Source organism: Canis aureus, chromosome 10 (genome assembly GCF_053574225.1).
Source record: "Canis aureus isolate CA01 chromosome 10, VMU_Caureus_v.1.0, whole genome shotgun sequence".
Lineage (NCBI taxonomy): Eukaryota > Metazoa > Chordata > Mammalia > Carnivora > Canidae > Canis > Canis aureus.
The window spans coordinates 25,371,722-25,382,573 of record NC_135620.1 but is presented as its reverse complement, the minus strand read 5'-3'; the positions used below and the strand labels follow the sequence as shown (position 1 = coordinate 25,382,573).

The window sequence follows — 10,852 nt, the reverse complement described above, 5'->3', positions numbered from 1 at the left end:
CTTACGCTCAGCAGAATGGCTTTGGGGTTCATCCATGTGGTAGCATGGTATTAGTAACATCTTTGTTTTAGCTGAGCAGTATTCCATGGTATGGAAATCGCACAGTGTATTCATCTCTTCATTTGATGGTAGACATCTGCATTTCCCGTTTAGGGGTATTAGGACTACAAATGCCTTTTCTGCTTCTGGAAGTAGCACTCGGAGTGACCACGGTTATTGCCCTTAGAGAGCTTGGAATCTTGGCAGGAAGAGGTTTAAATGATGTGATACTCGTGGAGGTTTATAACTGGTTGTAATCAACTGCAGGAAAGCTTAGCGGTTGTGCCAGGTGGGATGGAACAGCGAGTGGATGCCAGAGTACGGTGGGCAGGAGTCACTGGGAGGGGTTATTTGATTGGGTAAGTGGCATGTTAAAGCCCCGTCAGATGAATGGGGACCAGGGGGCCAAGGGGAAGAGGGAAGCGCCCCTGGAAGTGGACTGGAGCAGCACCCAGAAGGGAGCAGTCCTGACAGGTGGGAAGGGCCTTGCAGATGCCATTGGACCTTGAATAGAGAACTTGTGTTCAGTGAGAGGCTGAGAAAGGGCTGGAAGGCCTTGAACACTGGGATTAGAAACTCAGCACCGATGTCCCAAACAAACTAAAACATGGAATTGTTGCAAGTGTCTGAGCAGGGAAGGGCATGGGCAAAAGCAGTGTTTTGAAAGATTCCCATCGTTGGTGTGCAAGTTGGCTTGAATAGAGCAAAGAATACAAGAAAAGAGATAACAAAACAGTAGGTATTTATCTGAGCTTGTTTTCCTGCCAGCTTCAAGGGTGGCCTCCCCAGCTGCAAAAGCATCCCCGGTGATAGAGTGGAGCAGAGACACGTGGGAAAGTCTCAGATCATACCCCTGGCATGCCGTATTCTTTTCCTATCACTGCATTGCAATTACTTCAAATTCAATAGCGAAGACAACACACCTTTTTTTTTTTCCTTTTTTTTTTTTAATTTCATGGTTTCTTTGAGTCTGGATTTGGGACATAGGTTAGTTGGGTTCTCAGTTCACAGTCTCACCAGGCTGAAATCAAGGTGTTGGCTGAGGGTGTGCTCTCATTTGGAGCTCAGGATCCTCTTCCACGCTCATTCAGGGTGTTGGCACAATTCAAGTCCTGCACTTGTAGAGCTGAGGTCCTCATTTCCTTGCTGACCTAGTGGCTGCCCCCCGGTTCTAGCCATGGGGCTCTTCCATAGGTCATCACAAGATGGCTATTTGCTTTCTTCCAGATCAGCAGGAGAGAGCCTGCTGCCACTTGATCTCTTTTAAGGGCACTCCAGATTAAGTCAGGCCCACCCAGGAGAACTTCCCTTTCAGCTGACGCCAAGAACCTTAACTGTATCTGCAGAATCCCTTTTGCCATATAAAGTAACATAATCATTGGAGTGGCAGCTCATCGTATTTAGAGGTCCCACTCAGGCTCAAGGGGGAAGATCCAGCAGCACGTACACCAGGGAGTGCGTATCTAGGAGCTGTCTTAGAATTCTGCCTACCACACATGGTCTGCCCTCTCTCTTTTTTTGTTTTAACTTATTATTTATTTATTCATGAGACACACACACACACACACACACACACACACACAGGCAGAGGGAGAAGCAGGCTCCATGCAGGGAGCCCGACATAGGACTCGATCCCGGGTCTCCAGGATCAGGCCCTGGGCCTAAGGCAGCGCTAAACTGCTGAGCCACCCAGGGATACCCTGGTTCCTCTTTAACTCACTGTTTCCCCACCTCTAAAGAGAGGAGTTCTGGGCTAGGTCCTCTCAGAGGTTCTGCTCTGTGTTTTCCCTTATTTCATGATTACGGAGTTAAGATGGAAGCACCATTACCAATCATCACCTCCAAAATGTGATGTAAAGATTGTGGTGACCTACTGGACAGAGGTGGCCCACAGTCATTGAGAGGGCGCGTGCTGAGGGAAAGGAGAGCCGATGGATCGTGGCTATGTTGTGGAGTGGGTGGTTGGGGGAGTTCTTAGGGCCACCCATCCATATCCCTTTCCTCTCCTCCTGAGCAGTACATGGTAGGACTGTACTTCCCCAGCCATGTGACTGACTTTGGCCAAGGGAAGGTGAGCAGGTGTGACATATATCACTCCGAGCAGAAGCTGTAAGAGCCAGTGTGTGTGTTTTGTTTCACTCTTTTTCCCTCTGCCATGGTGACTAACAAGATTTGAGGTAGTGGCTGCTCCATCAGCCCGAATCCCCAGGTGGGAGTACGCAGAACAAAGCCCTGGTCAACCCACACTGGACTGTGGCATAAATGAAAAATAAATCTTTGTTGTCTAATGATTCTGAGAGTTGGGATTGTTTGTTACTGCAGCATAACCTAGCCTATCCCTGGCTGATACAAAGGACAGCATGACTATCAATCTTGGTGCCACCTTCTCTCTTTTTTAATTGAAGCATGATGAACATACAATATTATATTAGTTTCATTACAACACGATGATTCAATATTTGAATATATTATAGAATTATGACCACAATAAGTCTATTTGACATTTGTTGCCATACCTGGGTACCAATTTTTTTCTTATGATGAGAACTTTTTTTCTTGTGGTGAGAACTTTTAAGATCTATTATTGTTTCAGCAACTTTCAAGTATGCAATGCCATGTTATTAACTCTAGTTGCCATGCTGTATATTACATCCCCATGACTTACTGATTTTGTAACTAGGAGTTTGTACCTTTTGATGCACTTGACCCATTTTGTCCGCCACCTCCACCCCTACCACCTCTGGCAACCACCAATCTATTTTGTGTATCTATGAGCTGGGTTTTGTTTTTTTGTTTCTCTGAAGATTCCACAATGAAGAGCAATCATATAGTATTTGTCTTTCTCTATCTGACTCCTTTTACTTAGTGTAGTGCCCTCAGGGTTTATCCATGTTGTTCCAAAAGGCAACATGTCATTCTTTTTATGGCTGAGTAATATTCTGTTGTGTATGGATATACCACATTCTCCTTATTCATTCATCTGTCACTGGAAACTTAAGTTGTTTTTCTGGGACTTCTCATCTTAGCCAGGTCTCTGATCCATTTATTTCTGAGATATAGGACCCAACCCAAAAATCTGCATGAAAAGTAACTGTATCACTGTAGAGGCGTGTTTTTTCCATTCAAACAGAACTACCCACCTGCTCACCGAGGGAAGATGTTGTCTCACACCCTGGGACCTCATCCCTTATGACAAATGAGCTATTTTTGTTTGCGGACAAATAAGTGTAGTTAGCACATCCAGGGAAGCTGCCAGTCAGACACACTCTCACCTGATTTGGACATACCTGATGCAATTTACTCATCATCTCTTTCTGAAAGTCTCAGTCACCATGCAGACTACACAGACCCTTGCTCTTTTCTTTGTGCCTATGATTTGTTTGTCCATCATGTTGGTATCTTTAGGATTCTTGGTCTTCCAGACTTTCATGTTAATGATGTCTCTCTCATCATTGACCACCTCCAAAAGGCCACTCTCCTTCCTGAATGTTTTGAAACTCTGACCCTTCTCTGATGTCTTCTCAGATGCCCCCTGGGTGCTCCCCTTCTTCTGGGGACTATTTCTGTCTTTTCTTCCTAGACTTGCCTCTGCAACCATCTGCTCTGGTCTTTTCTTCTCCTGCTGTCCCATATTTTAGGGCTTCAGGGGAAACCCCTCTACTGGGCCTACCTACAAGCCACTCTCTGGCTCTCAAGGCTAGTGCTTGCTACCCAATTGCCTGATTGGGGAAAACCCTGGACCATGTTGGGCGGTCCCACAGGAATCACATACAATGATCTAGACTCATCCCAAAGACAACATAAATCACTGGTGACTGCAGATTGAAATGCACATGAGCTACAGCAGCAGGGGACCCCCCCTCCCCCAGCAAAGACTGAATACAGCCGCTGCTATGAGAAGAAATAAGTCCCCAAAGCATGTTGGGTCATAAATGATGCCATGGTGTAAAGAAGAGGGAAATAAGACCCAGAGAGAACCTGGCCATTATAGCAATGGTAATAGCTGACCATCATAAGCACTTAATATGTGCCAAGCACTCTGTGGACACTCCTGTGTATTATCTCCTATGATCATCTTATTTCTTCTGAGGTAACAGAAGTCTCACGCCCATCTGTCTGGTGAAGAAATAGAGGTTCAGAGATTTTAAGTAGCTGATCTAAGGTAACACAGCAAGGATGCAGAGAGCTGGGATGACATTCCAGACACGGCTGTGGGGTCCAGAGCCCAGCCCCTATCCAGGAAAGCATAGTGCCTCAAGGCAAGGGGAAGGAGGAGCCCCATGGGTAGGACGGCTACCCACTGGTTGCCAGTGTGGATAATGATTCCCTTGACTGCAGGGTGGGAGGCCTGCTGCTCCCCGGCCTCTCAACTCTCTTTCCGGGATCCTCTACACAATGCAGATTGAAGAAGCCCCAGTTTGAATTCTTCTCCAGGCTGCTGGTCCTAAGAGCTTTGGGTCTTGGAATCCAGGCCACAGGGGTTGGCTTGCTTCTGCCTGAGGTAGTGCAAGATGACCTTGCGTTTACAGCTGGGCCAGTGCAGGCACCCAGAGAGGTTGGACGGCCCTGTCTTTCAGAATAGGAGAGAATTGAATTATTGTTATATCAACTCCCCCAACACTTTGAAAACTACGGCCCCCCCGCCCTCCTTCCTCTGCAGCTTTTCCCTGCCTATAAAATGAAAAGCAGATTGCCTCGCCAGGGGCTCCAAGCAGGGCCTGCATCGGAGGTGTGCGCGGAGGGAAAACACAGCGTGCACACGGCGTCTGGGCCATCTGCTTCTCATTGACCGCGGCGCAGCCGTGGCCAGACAATGGGCCAGTGTGCAGCCTGCACCCAGCTACGCCGCAGCGGTGACCCCGGGCCCGCTGCCGGGCAGGCTGGGGAGTGGCGCTCCTCCGCCCCGCAGCCCCAGAGGCTCGGAGCTTGTTTCCTAGAGCGTGGGGGTGGTTCCCCCTCATCTGGCCGTTTCTTCTTTCTTTTCTTCCTAGAAAGATGGGTTTCAGCTGTTCCCTGAAGACTCCTGGTAACCTCCTTCAAAAGCAGTATTTATTGTACGTGTGTTTTAACATTGCAACTGCAGTCTGCATTCGATGCAGAAAACCCAGAAGAGGAAAAAGAAGCAAAAACCAGTGACAGTCCCACTACCAGGGGTTAGTATAGGTTCTCCTGGTCTATTTTCCATGCATATTTTTCAACCTTGTTTTTAAAAACAATGATGACCTAATATACATTTCTGAGTTAGGCAGTGTACTAAGTACTTTGCCTGGATGATCTCAGGCCATATACAGTACAGCCCTGTTAGGAAAGCACTTTCATTACTACCATTTTTACAAATGAAGGCACTACAGTTTGGAAGAGGCAGAGAATCTGCCCAGGATTCCCCAGGGAGGTTGGTGGGCCCAGGATTCAGTAGCAGGCTGGGCACTCCAGATCCCACCTCCCCAAACTGCCCCAAAATACACATCTGTGTGCCATGCAGACTGGTGTGTGTCCTGATTTTTCACTAAACAACAGATTGAGGGGGCACACCTGGATGGCTCAGTTGGTTAAGCATCTGACTCTGGTTTTGGCTCAGATTACGATTTTGTGGCTGTGGGATTGAGCCTCATGTTAGGCTCCACGCTCTGCATGGGTCTGCTTCAGATGTTCTCTCCCTCTCCCTCTCTCTCTTGCTCTCTCTCTCTCAAGTAAATAAATAAAATTTTAAAAAGTAAAAGTAAAGAAGTAAATAATAGATTGGGACTAATTTCTCCTTCATTTAATTGTCCTCTGCCCATGATTCTTACAGCCACCACTATGCCATTGCATAGGCTTACCTTAACCTTTGTAGCCATGTTCCAGATTTTGCCATTATGATCCTGAGATGATCAATAAGTCCAGAAATCTTTAAGCTCATTCTCTGATGATTTGGTAATAGTGAAATTCTTAATGAAAGGACACACATACCTGGAAGAATTTTGAAAGAAATGGCAAATTGCCTTAAAAAAAATTATATTGGCAACACGGGGTATTATAATCTTCCATCTATCAAATTGGCAAGGATTTTTTAAAATTTATATCTCTTTTGTAAACTTTAAGTCTTTTTTTTTTTTTAGTGATCAAGCAATGAAATTTCTTAATCATTCATTGTCAATTTTAATTTATTCTTTTGTCAGTTTACTGCTTATGCTCTTTAACCTAGTTTTCTGTTGTGTGATTCATTTTCAGATTGACTTGCAGAAGCTTATTACATTAAAGATTTTAATCCTCTGCTGCCCAGATTGCAAATACACGTCTCAGTTTGTCTTGCTTTTATTCAGTTGCACCATAAGATAAAATTCAATTCAATTTATCTTAGGCTGTTTTTGCATTTTTGTCAGAGGCTTTAAAATATTATTCAGCTGATCTATATCCATCTTTTTCTTTGTACCTCCTGCCTTTATCATTTTCTTTAAACTTCCTTCTGTCTCCTTAGCAATATGACATAAACATTCATGTTGAATATACATTTTATTTTGATGTTTTAAATTGAGCTTGCTGCAACATGAACTAAAGAACTGAGATGTCAGGGTGGGTAGCTCAGTGACGGAAGAGAGTGAAAGTAAACCCTATCAGCTGATTGCCCTGGAAAACAAAACCAAGTAACCCATCTATCATGAAACTGCCATGTAGACTGACCCAGTTACTTGTTTTATTTTGTAATATCAGTAAGAGAGAAAGAAATGTTTATATGTGTGTATTTTTTTGGTCTGCTATTTCAAACTCATCACCATTTCTTACCTAGGTAAATGGAGTTCGTAAGTGTTTAACTATCAGAAAGTGTTGGTTAATTTTCTTCATAATTATCATAAAGCTAACATTTTAGGACTTTAAACATTTTTAAGCATAGAACTGCACCCAGTCTCCACATGTTCAGAGTTGAAATACCATCTGTATTCTATCACAGAGCTCGGAAGCAGGGAGTGCCATCCTGACCCCAGCCTCGAGTCCCCCCAGTCCAGATGCATCCACGCCTTCTCAATTTCTTCCCTGTGGAAAGGAATAGAAATCTTCTAGGTCAACAAGCCTGGGGGCAGATTCCAATTGTGAAACATTTATAGATGACCTCATTTACTTCTATACATGGTGAAGAATATCCAAAAGGCAGAAAAGAGCAGTAAAATATATACATGAGTGATCCACCATACTGGTGAGAAATACTACCGAATGCCTGTGTTATTCCAATGTTACGTTTCCCTGGCCTCTGTTTCCTTCCTTTGATCTATTCCAGATACCCACATTGTCCAAACCCAACCAGAAGCCAGAGCACAAGACATCCTGGGCAATGTGGCTTATAGAGGTTATAGATCCAGAATCACAGAGCAAGGTAGAGAAAAGTGGAGAATGGATCCCATGGTGAGCAGGGGCACAGAGAATAGTCAGGATAAACAATAGAAGAAAAGTAAAAATCCTTCAAAATTCCACCATCCAGGGAGTGCCCCAGTGGCTCAGTCAGTTAAATGTCTGCCTTCAGGTCTGGTCATGATCTGAGGGTCCTGGGATAGAGCCTGGTGTTGGAGTCCCTGCTCAGGGAGGACTCTGCTTCTCCCTCTCCCTCTGCCCCTCCCCACTCTCATGCACACACACACTCTCTTTTCTCTCAAATAAATAAATAAAATCTTTCAAAAAATCCACCATCCAAAGGTAAACTTGATTAATACTTTGGTAAGTTTGCAATGACTGTAATGTTCACGACTTTTATACGGTTGAGATTTACTGCATAGTTGCTTTTTAAAGCATAGTTAACCAGGGAACAGTTAAAGATCCAAATTAAAAACTATTTAGGTGAGGGTTTGATGACAGATAATCATTGCATTTGAGGAGTTTATTAATTCTGCTGGTACACACACACACACACACACACACACACATACATACACATACACAATGACCCAAGTCATTCAATGGGAAAATTTTTTTCCTAGTGTGAATTTTTCAAATGCAGAAAACTATTACTCAAGCTTCTTGAAATGTAAATGCTCTTTTTTCTTACACTGTGCAACTGTTCTTTTGTGAACAAAATTAAGATTTTTTTTTGTTTATTAGTTTTGTAATCACAGTATCTTGAGTATGTGATCGGGGATGACAAACAAGTGACACATTTACCGTCATGTTCCATTTTGTTTCCCCAAGACAGGCATCCATCATTGATGCCCTCTTTCTTTTCCTGGGAGCACCCATGTGGTTCAGTATGTTACTCAAAACAGCAATCCTTAGTACAGCAAGTCTCATAAACGAGGGCTTACTGCTGTCCTTTAAGTTTAGTAATCATTGGGTCACCTGGGTGACTCAGTGGTTGAGCGTCTGCCTTTGGCTCAAGTCATGATTCTGGGATCCTGGGATAGAGTCCCTCATCAGGCTCCCTGCAGGGAGCCTGCTTCTCCCTCTGTCTATGTCTCTGTGTCTCTCATGAATAAATAAATATAATCTTTAAAAAAAACGTTTAGCAATCATTGAAAATAGAAATATACAGCCTGATAGTTTCTGTGGCCATCCACCACAGGAGAAGCGTCCTCTTAAATTTGGAGTGAGAGATATGGCACCAAAAATTCCATTTCTTGGTCTCAGCAGAACTGCAGAAGCAGAAAAACACTGGAGGAAAATATGAAGAAGTGAGGTTAAAGTTGCAGAACTTTCTGGTAGAGCATCCCAACTGGATTCTGAGGTTGGGATCTCCATAAGAGAAGAAGTGCATATCCAGAATATCCTCGTCTCACATTCTTAGAGTTTATGATCTCAGTCATTAATGTAAGTCTATTTTGAATGCTTACATATCTAAGGATGTCTGTCTATTTCCCTGACTCTGAAGGCTGCAAAATTATTGGGTCCCAACTGTTTCTCTTCAAAAACTTTCTGAAGGCTGCTCTACATAGAGTGGTGAAGGAAGTCTGAAGCCAATCAATTTTTATATTCTTTGTAAGAAGTTTTTTTTCTTCCTTGATGCTTATTATGTAAAAGTAAATTATTCTTAAAATTCAAATACTTTGCTAGAATGCATTTTAAGTGACTGCATTCATTCCCCTCTGTGAGGGGTCCTGAAGAGCATCTGTCACTAGGATTGGAAATTCACCAAAATGACTCACAAAACTCTGCATAAAGTGCTCTCATGGCTGAGATTTACTTCAACAAAGTCGAACAAGTATGCCAGTAGCTTATAAAGGGAAAAATACAAGCGAGTCTGGCAGCATCCCGGCGCAGGCTTCTTTTTTACTCTCTCCCTCCTGTTAGGGGTCACACAGAGCTCACTCTTCCCCTGGCAAGGAAAATGGAGTAACATGTGTGCGATGTGTCTGCCCAGGGAATCCCGCTAGAGACTCCATTCTCAAGGTTTTTATTGGCATCTGATCATATAGGCACTCTACATTGCATAGACCAAAATCCAGACTCTGGGAAGGAAAGCAGATGTTCAGCATAAACCATAGTATTTGTAAAAACAGTTTAGGCACCGTTAGCCACTCTTACCAGTTAGGCGAAGTTTTCTATCAGTGTAGGGAACGACGGACCAGCCGAGTTCCCAGACACACCAGCCAGCAAGGCTTCCTGAGGGTAGGGATTCCAGGTCTGCTTTATGAACTCTTTTCTGCACAGCCCTCTTTATTTTTTCTTCAAATGGGATGAGCTCCTTTAGATTGCATCCTAATTAAAGTTTTCTTTAATTTTATCACTCATTATTGTTTTTGTTCCCATTATGTGAGTTTCCTTAGGATGTTCTATAATTCTTTTTTTTTTTTTTTAAGATTTATTTATTTATCTTAGGGAGAGAGAGAGAGTGCATGTGATCGGGGGAAGGGCAAAGGGAGAGAGAATCCCAAGCAGGCTCTCTGCTGAGCCAGGAGTCCAACACAGGGCTTGATCCAGGACCCTGAGATCATGACCCCAGCCAAAATCAAGAGTCAGATGTTCAAGCCACTGAGCCACCCAGGCGCCCCGTCTGATATTCTATAATTCTTGAATTTGGTGGGATAGTGAAAGGGATGCAAGCTCTCCTCTCCTTCCTTGTCATTTCCATCAATTTGCCCTTAATTTCTGCCTTCTTTGAGTCTCCTGCTTGTCCTCCATGTTACTCATTCACTTGTTATGGCATCAGCCTTGCTTCTTGTGCACCAAATGCAGGGTTGATTGGTTGGGTTTTTTTCTGGTATTGCATTAAAAATGTTTAAATTGCAAACCTGACTGATTTGTTACAGATCCTATTATCTTGTTGTTTCTCCCACTCTGCTCATCCTCCACAGTGAAAGGTTTATCTAGATCCACTAATTTCCACGAGGGACGGCTGTGAAGGCTTATGCCTGTTGCTGCCTCTGTCATTGCAAAGTATCTGTCAAAAGCCCTGTCCTGTCAAAAACCCTGTCAAGTCAAAGATCGTGGTTCCAAGTGACCAGCAGGTTTGTATTTACTGAACAGCTGTTCACCGAAATCCTTCTTCACCATCTCTGCCGGGGAGCTCTCTGACACCATGAAGAAATGCGGAACAGAGAAAGAGTGGTGCCCTGGCGTGCCTGGCTCCCTGGTATTCTGTCTCTAGGCTGTGGCTCTCTTGTCACGTCTGTGAAGATTCCCCTCCTGGCTTCTGTGGAGCCTCGTTCTTCTCCATCCACATTTCCCAGGACCTGAGGAGAAGGTTGCCCAGGGATGCAGAGAGCATTCTGGATGGCGTCCTGATGTTTTGGATAGGTTAGCCCCTTGGTTCTGGTTTTGGGGTCTGGCTCCCTGGCTCACAGAAGGGAAGGTCCTGAAATAACATTTTTAATCTAGTTTCTTACCTGGTTGAATATTGATCCAAATTCACGGA

General features: G+C 44.0%; 1 long non-coding RNA gene across 1 annotated transcript; it reads right to left on the bottom strand.

Annotated features, from left to right (window-relative positions):
* Positions 1-2,421: 2,421 nt before the first annotated feature.
* LOC144321620 (uncharacterized) lies at positions 2,422-5,990 on the bottom strand. Its single transcript, XR_013387219.1, has 2 exons — positions 5,859-5,990; positions 2,422-4,609 (listed from the first exon to the last, which is right to left on the bottom strand). It is a non-coding gene; the product is annotated as an uncharacterized LOC144321620 (long non-coding RNA).
* Positions 5,991-10,852: the final 4,862 nt, after the last annotated feature.